The 17,158-nt window shown below is 41.2% G+C and overlaps 2 protein-coding genes across 21 annotated transcripts in view; one reads left to right on the forward strand and one right to left on the reverse strand.

Annotated features, from left to right (window-relative positions):
* CMSS1 (cms1 ribosomal small subunit homolog) overlaps window positions 1–17,158 on the forward strand; it is a 406,733-nt gene that overhangs the window by 278,765 nt on the left and 110,810 nt on the right. The gene's annotated exons all lie outside the window — the stretch shown is intronic.
* FILIP1L (filamin A interacting protein 1 like) overlaps window positions 1–17,158 on the reverse strand; it is a 299,608-nt gene that overhangs the window by 265,689 nt on the left and 16,761 nt on the right. For 3 of the 8 annotated variants that reach the window (XM_070071973.2, XM_070071974.2, XM_070071976.2), the window contains exon 2: window positions 1,887–2,052. The exons of the other annotated variants lie outside the window; for them this stretch is intronic. The gene's annotated coding sequence lies outside the window, so the exon portion shown is untranslated. The remainder of the gene's footprint in view (window positions 1–1,886; window positions 2,053–17,158) is intronic. 8 annotated transcript variants of the gene reach the window in all.

The following is a 17,158-nucleotide window of genomic DNA, read 5'->3' on the forward strand; positions in this document are numbered from 1 at the left end:
CACTTCTGATCTCGCTCTCTGCCATGGCCTGGGAAAGCAGCAGAGGATGGCCCAAGCCCTTGCACCCCTGCACCCACATGGGAGACACAGAAAAAGCTCTAGGCTCCTGGCTTTGGATTGGCCCAGCTTCAGCTATCATGGCCATTTGAAGAGTGAACCAGTGGATGGAAGACCTCTCTCTCTGTCTCTACCTCTCTCGGTAACTCTGTCATTCAAATAAATAAAAATAAATCTTTAAAAAAAAGTATGCACCAAGCATCTTTTAAATTCCATTTTTCTTGAACTTTTCTAAGTACCTCCATATTAACATGCTTCTAGGCATTTTTAATTCCACTGAATCTTTAGAAAGGAACTGTAAAATACAACCACCTCTTGATTCTCCATTATGTTATTTCTAACAAGCCAAGAATACAATTATTAAACTACCAAGTTATGTCACAGAGCAAAGTGTGCTGCATATGATTCATGGAATAGAACTATTATGTTTAATATACTAACCTAAGCTGCACATGTAAAAGGTAAATACCACCATCTACTCCTATAACTCGTAAGCAAGCATTTACAACTACAATATAGCAAAAACATAAAGGAATTCCTCTATACATTCGTTGGGGGAGGGTAGTAACAATTGTTATCATTACAGATGAGACAACTTACTCTCCTTCTACTTTATATTTTAACACTGGTAATTATTAAGTAGCTTTTGGTTTCTTCTGTCAGTGAGAAGTTACTCATTTCCAGCAACTTTTTTTTTTTTTTTTTGGACAGGCAGAGTGGACAGTGAGAGAGAGAGAGAGAAAGGTCTTCCTTTGCCATTGGTTCACCCTCCAATGGCTGCAGTGGCCAGCGCACTGCACTGATCTTAAGGCAGGGGCCAGGTGCTTCTCCTGGTCTCCCATGGGGTGCAGGGCCCAAGTACTTGGGCCATCCTCCACTGCACTCCTGGGCCACAGCAGAGAGCTGGCCTGGAAGAGGTGCAACCAAGACAGAATCCGGCACCCCGACCGGGACTAGAACCCGGTGTGCCGGCGCTGCAGGCGGAGGATTAGCCTATTGAGCTGCAGCGCTGGCCCCAGCAACATCTTGAAGATGGCTTACTAAAGGGAAATATGAGGCATGAGCCAGCTTTGAAGGCCTAAACACCAGCATGGCATTCAAAATTCTGGTCCCAAGAAAGCAGTTCTGGGATCAGGAAAGCCATTTTTTTGGCCTTAATAAAGCTCCAGATTTTCTTTAGGGAACCTTTATGGATACCGCATGAATACACTGATTTCTTGTGACCTGGCTTAAATTTATTGTACATATTTCCGTTTCTGTGAGGTCCATAAATATCTCAAAATCTGTCAACATGATAGTCAAAGAGTGCCCTTGTTGGCTTAAGACCCCACCTATTGTAGGAGATGTTAGTCACTCCTTGGGGTTCAGTAAGAATGACTTATGGTACATTCCATAATCTGTACAATTAGCTTGCCTGCGGTTTTGAAAGAATACCTTGAGAACTCTTGCCCTTGTGGTTTTATTTCATGGTTAGAAAAGTTCAAGTTTAGTCCAGTAATTTTGAATGTATACATTTGACTGGCTATATTTATGAAATTATAGTTTCTTTGCAGCAATTTCAAACTCTTAAAAAAATTCTATGTGGGTTTTATTATTTAGGGTCAGACATGTTGGCAGTCAAGACCTGACAAGGTCAAAGTAAGTGTTTTTACTTAATGCCTTGGGATATTTAACATAAGACTCTCCAGAATACTTAACATAAGAATTATTAAGTAACTTTTCCTTTGTCTCATGCATGCTTGATTCTGTAGCTGCTTTATTTTTTAATCTAACCAACTAGTTAATTACCAGAGAATTATTTTAGATAATCAGTTCTCAAAGTACATTACCTGAAAAAACAGCATCAACATCACCTGGGAACTTTTTAAAAATGGAGGGGAAGGTAGTGATATTGTGGAGTAGTACATGAAGCCGCTGCTTGTGGTGCTGGCATCCATTTGGGTTCTGCTTTGAGTCCCAGCTTCTCCATTTTTGATCCAGTTCCCTGCTGATGCCCTGGAAAAAGCAGCAGAAGATAGCCCAGGTGTTTGGACCCCTCCCACTCTTATAGGAGACCTGGATGAGGTTCCTGGCTCCTGGTTGCCACCTGGCCCAGCACTTGCCATTGCAGCAATCTGGGGATTATCATCCTTTCTCTGTCTCTCCTTCTCTCTCTCTCTAACTCTGACTTTCAAAATCAATAAATAAATTTTTTAAAAAATAAAGAAATGATCAGGGTAAGCATTTGGTGCAGTGGTTAAGATGATGCTTGGAGACTCATAGAATGGCAGATGTCCTAAATAGCACTCTGGCCTCGGAATCAACCCTGAAGGCATTCGGATCTGGCTGAAGAGCCCATGAGAGTATTTTAGGCATGGAAAGCCAAGACACTCTGGAAAAAAAAAAAAAAAACACTAAATGAAAGATCTCTGCGAGTGAGATCCCAGGATCCCAGTGGAAAGAACAGGCCATCAAAGAAGGAGGTACCTTTCTCTGAAGGGAGGAGAGAACTTCCACTTGGACTATGGCCTTGTCAAAATAAGATCAGAGTTGGCGAGCTCAGGAGGCTTCCATGGCCTTGGCAACTCACGTCTAGAGCCTGGGGAGATTGCTGACACCTTAAACAAGAGTGTCAATTTGTTAAGTCAACAACAAGAGTCACTATGCACCTACTCCTCATGTAGGATCTCTGTCCTTAATGTGTAGTTCAGTGTGAATTAATGATATGACTAGTGCTCAAACAGTATTTTGCACTTCGTGTTCTGTGTGGGGGCAAACTGATGAAATCTTTACTTAATATATACTAAATTGACCTTCTGTATATATAGAGGATTGAAAATGAATCTTGATGTGAATGGAAGGGGAGAGGGAGCAGGAGATGGGAGGGTTGCGGGTGGGAGAGAAGTTATGGGGGGGAGGCATTGTAATCCATAAACTGTACTTTGGAAATTTATATCTACTAAATAAAAGTTAAAAAAAATGAAAAGATGATGCTTGGGACACCCACATCCCATTATCATAGTGCCTAAGTCTGCATCCCACCTCTGCTTCCAATTCTAGCTTCTTGCTAATGCATTCCCTGGGAGGCAGCAAGTAATAGTTCAAGTGCTTGGATTGTTGCCACCCATGTGGGAGACCCAAATTGAGTTCTGGACTTCTGACTTAGTCTGTCCCAGGCCTAGCAGCTGTGGCATTTGGAGGAGTGAACCTGCAAAGGCAAAATCTCTCTCTTTCTCTCTCTCTCTCTCTCTCTCTCTCTGCCTTTCAAATAAAATAATAATTTCAACACAAATAAATAAAAATTTCTTGATGTGAAAATTTCCTGTTGAATCAGAAACTGTGAGTGGGAGTGAGACCCAGCAGTTTGTATTTTAGCAAGGTGTTTGGGATGCATGCCAAGATATGAGATTCACTGTTTTAGGCTATCATAATCACTGTGACACTTGTTTTCTCTAGTCTGTGATAGCATAAACAGCAAATATTTTTTGCTAAGAAAAAATATTTGATTACAAGCATTTTCTTTCTCCATTCTCTCCTTTGAAATGACTTCTATATTCACTGTTATATTTTTAATCTCCCAGGGTGTGCATTAGCCTGAAGCTACATCAGAAGTGAACAGTAGCTGGATCCCAGGCACTCTGACATGGGATACATGTGTTACAAGCAGAAACTTAAGATATTATACCACAAAAGGCATTCCTAAATGATTTTTCTTAAGAAATGGTCCTTTCTTGCTATTTCCTTATTAGGGAAAAATGGCTACATTTTACTGTAATAGAATCTTTTTATATGTGTGTTGCCCACCTAGGGGCTGTTTTTTCCCTAAGTATGTGAAATTTCTCAAAACTCTGTGTCAATTCAGTTTCCTCCTTCATCTCTAAAGCAAAGATGTTCCCATTGCTTTCTCCCTTATCACCAGGTCCCTCCCCTCTGCTCTTCTTTAATCCTTCAGCTGAGCATGACTCTGAGATGTCAATGGAGAACATCCCCAGCCAGAGTCTTTCTCTCCAGCAAAAATGTTTCTGATGCGTTCTTCAGGCAATTTAGTGTTCTGTTATTTTTCTCTGTAACTTGGGAATCAGAGGTGTGCATATTGATGACCTTGTCCTCTATGGCTAAATAAAAGAATTACATATTCCATTTAGTCACTCAGTGTTTGACAGGAGACATTCACTCACAGGGAAGGAGATGCTTACATTTCCATGAATAGTAACACACCCCCAAGTTGGATTTGAGTGGGTAACTTAGCTCTAGGTTGAGTCTTTAACATAAATGTTACCACTTTTGATACAGAGGATCATGAGTCTAGTGGGTGATGAGTTTATCAAATAATTGCTGTAGTTCAAAAGTAGATCTGCATTTGTAAAAAAAAATATGATTCATGTTAGAGAGCTAAACTTTGACATTTGGTTTCCAACAGGTAACAAAAATAACTTTTAATGAAATAAATGTGCACCTTTCTGCAGCAAACCTGCTTAAAGGATGTAACACAGTTGATTGCCTTTCTGGTGGTAGGAATCTTTTGCCTGCCACAGCCTGCTTTGTTTTATTCAGTCTAAAGAAGTACTGAGTTGTTTAGAACTACTCAGTCACTGTTAGTACTATATATGGAAGGGACAGAAAAGCCATGAAGTTAATTGTACCTGTTTATATGTCAGTATCACTGATTACAGCATTCCAAGTGTCAAAACTGAGAAATACCTTTGACTCAGCTTCCCCATTGCTATCGCACCTTCTAGTTCTAATACCACATAAGAAAGGAACCAAGTCCAACTCATACCTATTTTTATCAAAATAATACCTGACCACTAATTGAGATACTCATATACTTTTGTGTGTGTGTGTGTGTGACAGGCAGAGTTAGACAGTGAGAGAGACAGAAAGAAAGGTCTTCCTTCCGTTGATTCACCCCCCAAATGACCACTTAGGCCAGCACGCTGCGCCAATCCGAAGCCAGGAGCCAGGTGCTTCCTCCTGCTCTCCCCTGCAGGATTAGGGCCTAAGCACTTGGGCCATCCTCCACTGCCCTCCCGGGCCACAGCAGAGAGCTGGACTGGAAGAGGAGCAACCAGGACAGAATCCGGCATCCCAACCGGGACTAGAACCCAGGGTACCAGCGCCTAAGACGGAGGATTAGCCTAGTGAGCCACGGCGCCGGCCAAGATACTCATATACTTTTTTTTTTTTTTTTTTTTTTGACAGAGTGGACAGTGAGAGAGAGACAGAGAAAGGTCTTCCTTTGCCATTGGTTCACCCTCCAATGGCCGCCGCGGCCGGTGCACTGCAGCTGGCGCACCGCACTGATCTGATGGCAGGAACCAGGTACTTATCTGGTCTCCCATGGGGTGCAGGGCCCAAGTACTTGGGCCATCCTGCACTGCACTCCCTGGCCACAGCAGAGAGCTGGCCTGGAAGAGGGGCAACCGGGACAGAATCCGGCGCCCCGACCGGGACTAGAACCCGGTGTGCTGGCGCTGCAAGGCGGAGGATTAGCTTAGTGAGCCGGGGCGCCGGCCTCATATACTTTTCAAATTTGTTTATTATTTCTTTTTATTTATTTGAAAGGCAAGGAGACATAGAGACAAACAGAAAGAAATCTCCCATCTGCTGGTTCACTCCCCAGATGCTAGCAGTGGCCAGAAGTGGGCCACCCAGAGCCGGGAACCCAGAATTCAGTCCCAGTCTCTAACATGGGTGACATAGACCCAAGTACCTGAGCCACCATTCATTGCCTCCTGCTGTGTGTTAGCAGGATGCTGGACCGGAAGCAAAGGAGCCAGGATTCAAATCAGGCACATTCCAATATGTGATGCAGGTGTCTCAAACAGCTAAATTATATGCCTAACTGCACCCCCCCCCCCAAACACACACAACTCTTTTTTTTTAGATTTATTTGTTTAGTTGAAAGAGTTCCGCAGAGAGAGGAGAGGCAGGGAAAGAGAAAAAGGTCTTCCATCTGCTGGTTCACTCCCCAATTAGCTGCAACAGCCAGAGCTGTGCCAATCCAAAGCCAGGAGCCAGGAGCTTCTTCTGGGTCTCCCATGTGGGTGCAGAGGCCCAAAGACATGGGCCATCCTCTACTGCTTTTTCAGGCCATAGCCGAGAGCTGGATCGGAAGAGGAGCAGCTGGGACTCGACCCTGACGTCCATATGGGATGCCGGCACTGCAAGCAGCAGCTTAACCCACTAGGCCACAGCACCAGCCCGTCTCACCCCATTTTTTAAAAAAAGTTTTATTTATTCATTTTTTTTTTTGACAGAGTGGACAGTGAGAGAGAGAGAGACAGAGAGAAAGGTCTTCCTTTGCCGTTGGTTCACCCTCCAATGGCCGCTGCAGCCGGCGCACCGCGCTGATCTGAAGGCAGGAGCCAGGTGCTTCTCCTGGTCTCCCATGGGGTGCAGGGCCCAAGTACTTGGGCCATCCTCCACTGCCTTCCCGGGCCACAGCAGAGAGCTGGCCTGGAAGAGGTGCAACCAGGACAGAATCTGGCGCCCCGACCGGGACTAGAACCCGGTGTGCTGGCGCCGCAAGGCAGAGGATTAGCCTATTGAGCCCTGGCGCCAGCCTTACTTATTGTTTTTAAAGTCAGAGTTACAGAGAGAGAAAAGAGAGAAAGAAAGATCTTCCATCTGCTGGTTTACTCCCAAGATTGTCACAACGGCCAACACAGGGCCAGGCCAAAGCCAGGAGCCAGGAGCCAGGAGCCAGGAGATTCATCTGAATCTCCTACGTGTGTGGCAGGGGCCCAGACACTTGGGCCATCTTCCACTACTTTTCCCAGGCCATTAGCAGAGAGCTGGATGGGAAGTGGAGCATCTGGTGCCCATGTGGGATGACAGCATTACAAGTGGCAGCTTTACCCATTATGCCACAACACCAGCCCCATTGGCCCCACCCCAACACACTTTTTTTTTTCTTAAAGTAATATTACTCATCTGACCAAAACCCAAAATTTGACGTCTGTTCCTATGAATAGAACCATTTAGTGTAGAATCTCTTAAAATTTTCAATAAAACTCACTGGAGAATTGGGAGCAATGGCTAACCCATTTTCGCACTTTTAAAAAATTTACATACAGCAATATTTACTTTTTTGTGTATAGTTCTATGATTCAGATGGACACATACACCTGCATAACCACCAGTATAATCAAATACAGAACATTTCCATCCCTCCCAAAAAATTCCCTTATGCTGGCTTTTTAAAATCTCCATTCTCAACCCCTGGCAACCGGGGATCTATTTTCTGTTGCTTCAACTTCACTTTTTCCCGAATGTCAAAGAAAAGGAATCATCGCATTTTGAATTTGACTTCTTTCATTTAGCATAATGAATTTGAAATATGTTCAAATAGCTGCCTGTGTTCATAATTTGTTCCCTTTTGCTACTGTGTAATATTCCATCAGAAATATTCCACAACTTGCTTATTCACTCACTAGTTGAAGGGCATCTAAATTGGTTCCTGTTTTGGGCAATTCTCAATAAAGCACTATAAATATTATGCACAGGTTTCAAGTGAACAATTACTCTTGATTTCTTGTGGATAGTTCTCTAGGGATTGAATTGCTGGCCTTTACTGTAAATGAATGTTTAATATTTACAAGGATCTGCCTAACTGTTTTCTAAAGTGACTGTACTATCGTGCATTCCCACCAGCACTGTAATTCCTCCCAACAATGGATGAACATTACGGTTGCTCTGCAATTTCATCAACACTTGGTATTGTCATTAGTTTTGGGGTAGTGGTGGTAGCTAATTATCTTTACATATATGTATTGGCCATCCATGTATATTCTTTAGTAAAGCAATTATTCAAATCTTTTACGTCTTTCTGAAATTTTATTTATTTATTTGAAAGTCGGGCCGGCACTGTGGCTCAGTGGGTTAAGCCGGTGTCTGCAGTACTGGCATTCCATATGGGTACTTGTTTAAGTCTTGACTACTCCACTTCTGATCCAGCTTTCTGCTGATGTGTCTGGGAAATCAGTGGAGGGTGGCCCATGTGCTTAGAACCCCGTACCCATGGGAGAACTGGATAAAGCTCCTATCTCCTGGCTATGGCCTGGCCCAGTTTTGGCTGTTGCAGCCTTTTGGGGAGTGAACCAGCAGATGGATGATCTCTCCCTTTCTGTGTCTCTCTCTCTGTCTCTCTCTCTCTGTAACTCTGAGTTTCAAATACATAAATGAATCATATATAAATATATATATACACACACGCACACACACACATACATATATAGAGAGAGAGTGCTTGTCCACCTACTTGTTTACTCCCCCAGCTGCCTATATTAGCTAAGACTGTGCCAGGCTAAAACCAGGAGCCAGGAACTCCATCCTGGTGTCCCATGTGGGTGACAGAGACCCAAGTACTTGGGCTGTCACCTACTGCTTCCCAAGGTGTGCATTAGCAGGCAGCAGGATCAGAAGCAGAGCCAGGACTTGAACCAGGCATTCTTGATATGCAGCATCTTAACTGCTAGACCAAACATCCACCTCGGGAATTATTTTATTAATTGGGTTTTAGCTGCATAAGAATTCATTGTTCCTTGATCCAGAAGACACTGAGTGGTTTGGATAGGCTTTTTCTGGAGCATGCTGTAGAAACAACTGTGTTTTAGTCCCTACTGTCGCTCCCCCTCTTCGTGGATGAACGACACTAAGCCCTACTAGGCTTCATATCCGAGTCACGGCACCATTATGTCACTCCCCCTCTTCGTGGAGGAACGACACTAAACCCTGCCTAGGCTTCATATCCGAGTCACGGCACCATTATGTCGCTCCCCCTCTTCGTGGAGGAACGACACTAAACCCTGCCTAGGCTTCATATCCGAGTCACGGCACCATTATGTCGCTCCCCCTCTTCATGGAGGAACAACACAGGACCCTGCGCTGTTCTTTTGTCTGCTCGGCCCTCCCCGGGTTTGCTGCTGGTTCTTCCCGGGTTGGCTACCGACCCTTCCACCTCCGTGGAAGGGCGGTTCCCCCTAGCCACTTTCCCCACTTCCGCGGGGGAGCGGCACACCTCCGGCCGGCTCTCTCGGGGGCTGCTCAGATGTTCCTCAGGTGTTCCTGGTGCATGTTGTCTCTCTCCTCCTTTATAGTCCTCTTCCGCCAATCCCAGCTCTGCTACCCACACGCCGAGTACGCTGCTCTCCTCCAATCAGGAGCAAGTCCTACTGTTTATTGGTTGAACTGGAGGCAGCTGTGTAGAAGCTGTTTCCTCCTCTCCCAGCGCCATATTGTGGGAGAGCACATGCATAGAATAAGTCTTAATTCCAGTAACAGTCTAGTCCGAGTTACTCCCAGTTGCTCCCCACACCTACTTTGCCAGCTACTAGTTAGCTGACGAAGGCAAGTCATGCTGCCTTTCATTTTACGGTTTCTCAGCTATGAACTGCAGGCATATAATTAGATAATCTCTAAAGTCCCCTCCAGTTCTGAACACAGCTGAGGAGGTAGAAGTCATACACATTATCTTCCCTACTCTACCCCCACCCCCAAGGCAATCAGCTTTCTTGTAGGACCCTAGAAGTAGGGATGCATATGACCACAGATAACCATGTTGATTTTCTTGCATATTGTCCCACTGTTCTGCCTTTTTCGTTGCCCCATTTGAGCTCCTTCCTTGGAAGACTGGCTCCAGGGCAGTCACTTCATAGACTGAAACCCTCTGTGAATGCCACTTGTAGTAAAGCCCCAGGCATCGCTGCCTGTGTCCATTGTGCAGCTGTTTACTATTGTTTTCTTCAAGATTCAAATTTAATTGCCTTTAACATAGTCAAGGGAACATTAGCTCATTGGAATAATTGAAAACACCTTTTGAAAAAGAGCAGCTGGGAATGCAAGCATGGGATTCAGTCATGCTGATCGTGGTTTTTCAGGGAAGACATTATTCCTCTATCCTGTGACATTTTCTAATAAATTTATAGAAAACAGTTTCACCTCAGATTTTCTGAGTCATAGACTTTGAGAGCCAGACACAGATGGTAATCTGTGACTTACTCAGGGCCTTCTGGATGTTAGGCTGCAAAACTGTCTGGGAGCCCCTGCCTGGTTCTTTCTCTGTACCACCAGCCTCAGCTTTTCCAGAGCCATGCAGAACATTCTGGAGTTAGAATCTAACTAGCCTTTCCCATTGCTTTTGACCCTGCTTTACTCCAAGCATGATAGAAGTCAAAGGGAAGAAGGAGCTGTACATACTCAGCTCAAATACTAACAAAAACTTCTGCAGTAGAACTGAGTGAGTTGACTCACCACCACTGTCCCAAGACCTCAGTGCTGACAGGCCCTTGTCCTAGTCCATATGTCTTCAATACTTCCTAAGCTTGCCTGCTCCCTTCTATCCCATGTAATATTGAGATAATTTGAACTGACTGCAGTGCTTCAACATTTGCAAAGCAACTTAGGCTCCAAGTAGTTTTAACCCAAGATTATCTGCAAAATGTCATTCTTGAAACCTTTAAGGGATATTTGGGTATGTGGCTGTATCCACCCTTTTCCTCCAAAATAAGATATTTTAATAAGTGAATAAATGATAGGAAAGCATCATGTTTCTAAGGGAAGAGGAAGTATGAGAAATGTTGTAACAAGAAAATGGCATGCAGGTTTAAATATAGTATTTAGATGCTTAGCAACACATAGTTTCTACCATATTCCCAGTTAGGAACCTCATAAGTTACCTGTCATTAGAAGGGTAGCTATGTTCCAATTCAAGTGCCGTTTTTCTTAAAAAACATACTAGCTCATCAATCTTCCCGATAATCCTTGTAGTTGAGCCAACTTAAGCATCCCAGATTCCTGATTTTGCCTTATCAGGAAAAGGATAAAAATAATACTGGAAAAGTAACCATTTTCTACCAGTATCATTAGGCTCAAGTAAAAATCCCCTTTTTAAGACATCGTCAACATCTTCCTTAATACTTAATTCTTTGCTCAATATCTCCTCTAACTCAGAGGTATATTGTTTTGATTCCACATCAGACATAAGTAAATACTAAATTTTAAAAGTAATGTAGCCATTATGGTTAAGAGCTCAGATTCCAAGGCCAGATTCCTTCTGTTAGAATATTAACCCTGACGTTTTATCAGCTGTGTGTTCTGGCACAAGTTGCTTTACCCCTCTGTACCGTATTTGTGCCACATCTATAAAATGGAGTCAAGATATTCATGTCTACCTCAGAGGGTTGTTGTGGGCAGTGGTCTTCAAGATATACTCGCAAAATAACCTAGAAATATCATACTTCCTCACACATTTTCAATTTGGATGTCAAACTTCTCATCATGGATTTTAAAATGTTTTTATTCATCAGAATTAAAAAATAGTAAATATACTGTAGGATTTAAATAAGATGAGAATTGATTATGAGTTAGTTTACATACTGCCTGAAGATTTTATAACATGTTTTGGATGCTGAGAAGTTTGTAGATCCCAAAGACAGTGGTGTATAAGACAGTGAATCGCATTAAGATTTGTGTTAGGTGATAGCCAGTATGAATGTAAGTGGATTTTCAAGCAGTTAAAAAAAAAACTACAAATGAAAGTTAGGTGTAAAGGCTGATTTCCTCAAAATACCCTTGTGTGTGCAACTCTTGCACAGTATTTGGATACCCAGTGCAAATACCTCAATTTTACATCTGCTAGTTATAAGGGTTAAATTAGTCAATGCTTAGTAGACTCTCAGAACAACACTTGGTTTGCAGTCAATAAGCAGTGATCAAAAGTATGTTGTTGTTATTACTATTTAAGTCCCCCTTTCAGAAAGAACTGTGCATCCTCAGAGTCCCCATCTTTGTCTTCATAACTGACTCGCCTGCACTCAGCATCCTTTAGAATTAAGTGGCTAGGGGCTGGCGCCATGGCTTAGCTGGTAAAACCACCACCTGCAGTGCCAGCATCCCATATATGCGCCAGTTCAAGTCCTGGCTGCTCCATATGCTGTCTGCCATGGCCTGGGAAAGCAGTAGAAAATGGCCCAAGTCCTTCGGCCCCTGTGCCCACATGGGAAACCTGGAAGAAGCTCCTGGCTCTTGGCTTCTGATTGGTATGGCTTTGGCTATTGCGGCCATTTTAGGGGTGAACCAGCAGATGGAAGACCTCTTTCTCTCTCTCTCTCCCTCTACCTCTCTGTAACTCTGCCTTTTAAATAAATAAATATATCTTTAAAACAATAATTAAGTGACTAAAAATCAGAAAAACCCTGCTACTCTGTGTTAGAATCACATTTCCTATCTTCTTCTGTCCATGTACTCTTTACCCAGTTTCCCCTAATGGTAATCACAACCAAGATGTTGACATTGGTGTGACCAAGATACAAAATATTTCTGTCACCACAGGGATCTTTTGTGTTAATCTGTTATAGCCACAACCACTTGCCTTTCATCACCATTACTCCATTTCATTGATTTTATTATATGTCATATAAATGGAGTCATACTGTAGATAAACTTTTGGGCTGACTTTTTCCTGTCAGGATAATTTTCTGAAGATTCATCTAGGCTATTGCTTTATCAATAGTGTATTCCTTTTATTTGCTGACTAATATTATGCATTATCCTTATCATTCACCATTAAAGGACATCTTGGTTGTTTCTAGGTTTTGGCTATGACAAATAAAACTGCCATAAATATTTTTTACCAGTTGTTATATGAACATAAATTTTCATTTCTCTAAGATATGTATAGTAATACAGTTGCTGGTTAATATGATAGTTGCATGTTTGGTTTTTTAATAAACTAACAAAGCTGTTCCAATTTACATTCTCACCAGTAATGTTTGTATTCATCATTTGGTGTTGTCATTTTTTATGTAGCCATTCTGATAGGTATTTAGTATTTAAAACCTCAATTTGGTTTTAATATCCCTAATGACTCAGAGTGCCTTTTCATGTGATCATTTGCCATCTGTATATCCACCTTGATGAAATATCTGTTCATGTCCTTTGCCCATTGTCCAAATGATATTTTATTTTTTACTGTTATGAAAGTTTTTTGTATATTGTAGATAATTGTCTTTTGTCATATGTGTACTTTGGAAATATTTTCTCCCAGTCTGAACTCTTTCTTTTCATTCCCTTATCAGGAAATGTAGGGTAAAAGTTTTTCATTTTGATGCATTGTAGTTTATCATTTTTTTTAAGAATCACGTTTTTAGTGTTAAGTATAGAACTCTTTGTTTAATCCAAAATCCCTAAGATTTTCTCTTATTTTTTCCATATGTGTTATAGTTTTGAGTTTTACATTTTAAGTCCATGACCCATTTTGAGTTCATCATTGAGTAAGATTGTAGACTTGGCTTGAGATTTATTTCCCCATGCCCCCATGGATATCCAATTGCTCTAACACCATTTGTTGAAATGGTTATCTTTTGTACCATTTTCTAAAACACTCTGATTTCCTACATCCACTTTTGGGTAGTGTGTTCCATTTCACTGACCTAGAAGTATGGTTGTATCCTTCCACTGGTGTACACCTGCTTGATTACGGTAGCTGTCCTCATATGTTATGAAATCATGTATACTGATTCCTATCACTTTTTTCTTTTTTCCTGCATGGTTTTAGCTATGCTAGTTCCTTTGCCTTTCCATATAAATTTTAGAATTATCTTTTCTATATCTACAGAATTGCTGTTTTTTTTTAACTTTTATTTAATGAATATAAATTTCCAAAGTACAGAATATTGATTACAATGGCTTCCCCCCCCCATAACTTCCCTCCCACCCGCAACCCTCCCCTTATCCACTCCCTCTCCCCTTCCATTCACATCAAGATTCACTTTCGATTCTCTTTATATACAGAAGATCAGTTTAGCATACATGAAGTAAAGATTTCAACAGTTTGCTCCCACACAGAAACATAAAGTGAAAAATACTGTTTGAGTACTAGTTATAGCATTAAATCTCAATGTACAGCACACTAAGGACAGAGCTCCTACATGAGGAGTAAGTGCACAGTGAGTCCTGTTGTTGACTTTAGAAATTGACACTCTTGTTTATGGCATCAGTAATCTTGCTGTTATTTAGATTGGAATTGTTTTAACCCTATAAATCAATTTGAGGTAAGTCAACATATTTGCTATGTTAAGTGTTCTAAACCATGAATGTAATATATCTCTCCATTTTTGAGTCTTTCCTGTCTGCCTTGAGCATTTAATCATTTATAGGTTCTCAGTCATATATATGTTTTGTTGGATACTCTTTCAAATTCAGTTTTTCAAAAATGTGTATATAATGAACAACTTTGAAATCATTATTTTCAAAATCATCTTTAAATGAGCTAGATAATTAATTCTACATTTGAATATTGAGTATTAAGCAAATATCTCAAAGAATTACTTGGTTTTGAAATTTTTCCTAAACCAAGATTGGGCCTCCATCCCAACAGAATATTCAACTAGGATACTTGCTACATACTAAGTTACAGTGACTTTATTGCATTTTTTTCTGAATAGCTTTGTGAAATATTTTTGCTCAGTAGAAACCATTTTCATTGAATTTGTTAATTTTTAAAAATTTTACCAACAATGGCATAGATGGCAAGGTAATAATTGCTTTTACTGTGTAGCCAGATAGATGATTGAATTAAAAATAGAAAAAAAAAAGTAGTGCTTATATAGGTTACCATATGCTTCAGTAGAGAGATAGAATGAAATGGAAAGGAATAAGTGCTGTGTGGTAGAGTTGGAAATCCTGTATTTGAAAAACAAAGAAAGAATGATCCTGTATTTGAATCTCAGTTTCATTGCTTAGCCTGCTCCTTGCCCTTAGGGAAGTTACTGAACCTCTCTCAAACTTAGCTTCCTTGTCTGAACTTGATGACTAATATACCAACCTCATTAGATTCTTAGAATTAAATAGGATATTGAAGTATTCAGCATAGGACTTGGCATATAGCAAGCACTTAGTAAATGTAATTATCAATGACTCTAATACTTTTATTATTCATAAATGAACTTCAGCTCTTGCTATCTACAGGTTCCTTTCCCTTTTTTTTAATATTTAATTTATTTATTTGAGAGGTACAGACAGTGAGAGGGAGAGACAGAGAGAAAAGTCTTCCTTTCGTTGGTTCACTCCCCAGATGGCCACAACAGCTGGAGCTGCGCCAATCCGAAGCCGGGAGCCAGGTGCTTCTTTCCAGTCTCCCATACAGGTGCAGGGGTCGAGACACTTGGGCCATCTTCTACTGCTTTCCCAGGCCACAGCAGAGAGCTGGATTGGAAGAGGGGCAGCCAGGACTAGAACCAGCGCCCATATGGGATGCCGGTGCTGCAGGCGGAGGATTACCCCCTACGCCACAGCACCGGCCCCGCCTACAGGTTTCAATACTTGTAAAGGAAGCTGCCGTATATTATAAGTATTTGTGTATATCTTTTTTCTGTATATCTTCTGTATTTAGGCATAAGCACCTAAAATCATGAAAATTTTGCAACACTCAATATCTAGTATAACAGTACTTTCCCCAAAATGTTGAATTTCACAAAAATTATTGCCATGTACAGGGATGGAAATTTACCATGAAAACAAACCATTAGGTATAAGCCCTTTTTAATGGCTTCCTTAAATTAGGAAAACATTTTAAGTATCACAAATGATAAGAAAGACTTTTCATTGGCTTTACTGAATCTTCTAAGTTTGGAATTGTAAATCCAATTCCAGTTAAAAGGGAACTGTAATCAGCATGTGTGGGATATAGAGTAAAGTGGTTCAGGAAGCAGGTTTATGTTTTGCCAGTTGCAGAACTCTTTATATATTAAAGGAATTTTCAAATTTCTGCCAGTGATCATCTTTCATTGGTAACCCAGAGAAATTTTGAGCTGTCATTCTGTGGACTTTATGAGAAAGCTTAAATGCAAGACTGAATTAACCAGAGAACACAAGATTGAGTTTCTGTATTTCCTAGTTTTGAAATCTAGTTATGTGGGTAATAAGCTGAATACCCATCATCTTAGTGCTAACATTAAATATATCATTATATATTTCTTTATAGAGTATACTGCACGTTTATTCTCCTGATGGCAGGAGGCCCTGGGGAGCAAGAGATACATAAGCCTCCAATCTATTAATGCATCTATAAAATGAATGCATTATCATCTTTCCAAGTTTTCATAAGAAAAATGTATGTTAACGTAGGAAGGTAGAGAAGGAAGCAGGCTCTTACAGCTGGGATGGTAGGAGAAGCTACCCCACTTGGCCCTTACTGATGTAGCACAAAGGTGTTCATTGTGCTCTACCTACATCGCCTTAAGTCACTTAAATTTTCTGGGCCTCATTTCTGTATTTACACAGAGAATTGTAATAATGTTTCTACCTGCCCAAAGTGATAATCAAATAAGATAAGAAATAGGGAAGTGTATTGTTAGCTTGAGAAAACTATACAAATGTACCATGTTATTTTTGCGATAAGTACTTATTAAACACCCACTGTTTACCAGACTCCATCCTAGGGATAAAGATAGAAAGTCAGATAACATATGATCTTTAGCAATGGGGACCTAACAGTTCACCAAGGAGAGACAGATGTGAGAATTACTTAGGTACAATAAAGTGTCATATGTGTATAGAAGGAGGACAAAACATTCCAGATGTAGCTATGGGATTGGTTACTGGGGTAGAGTAGGAAGAGGGGTTTGAAGTAGAGAAATTCTGAAGCCATAAGTTCAAACTGAGGCTACCCACATGGAAATGGAACTTAGAGGAAGAAAAGTGTGACCCAGTTGCCAAAGTCCTTATTAAATAAAGTACAGTTGTGAGGAGAGATCACTAGGTGGCAGAACAGGAGAGTGGACAGGTATAGTATGGGGTAGATGGCCTGAGCCTTGAAGGAAGAGAGATTTTGATATGAGAACAGCAAGGCAGGTTGGGAGAATGCTGCCACCCCAGGCTTGTGGATGTGGGCTCTGGGAGCATGGGTACCCTCCTCTTAGGGGACAGGTTATACATTCTGAGGAAAGGGTTGGATGGAATGAGAGAGAAGAGGGATGGAATGAGAGATAAGAGGAGGAGTCTAAGAAGGCTAAAGATATGAGGGTTCTAATAAAGCAATATCTGCCATTTAGAGATCACCTAGAACAGCTGGTTTTTTACATTTAATCTTGTTTTATACATTTAGTCCTCATAAGACCCT

This window comes from Oryctolagus cuniculus, chromosome 4 (assembly GCF_051225735.1).
Source record: "Oryctolagus cuniculus isolate XC-2025 breed Fujian yellow rabbit chromosome 4, ASM5122573v1, whole genome shotgun sequence".
Taxonomy (NCBI): Eukaryota; Metazoa; Chordata; class Mammalia; order Lagomorpha; family Leporidae; genus Oryctolagus; species Oryctolagus cuniculus.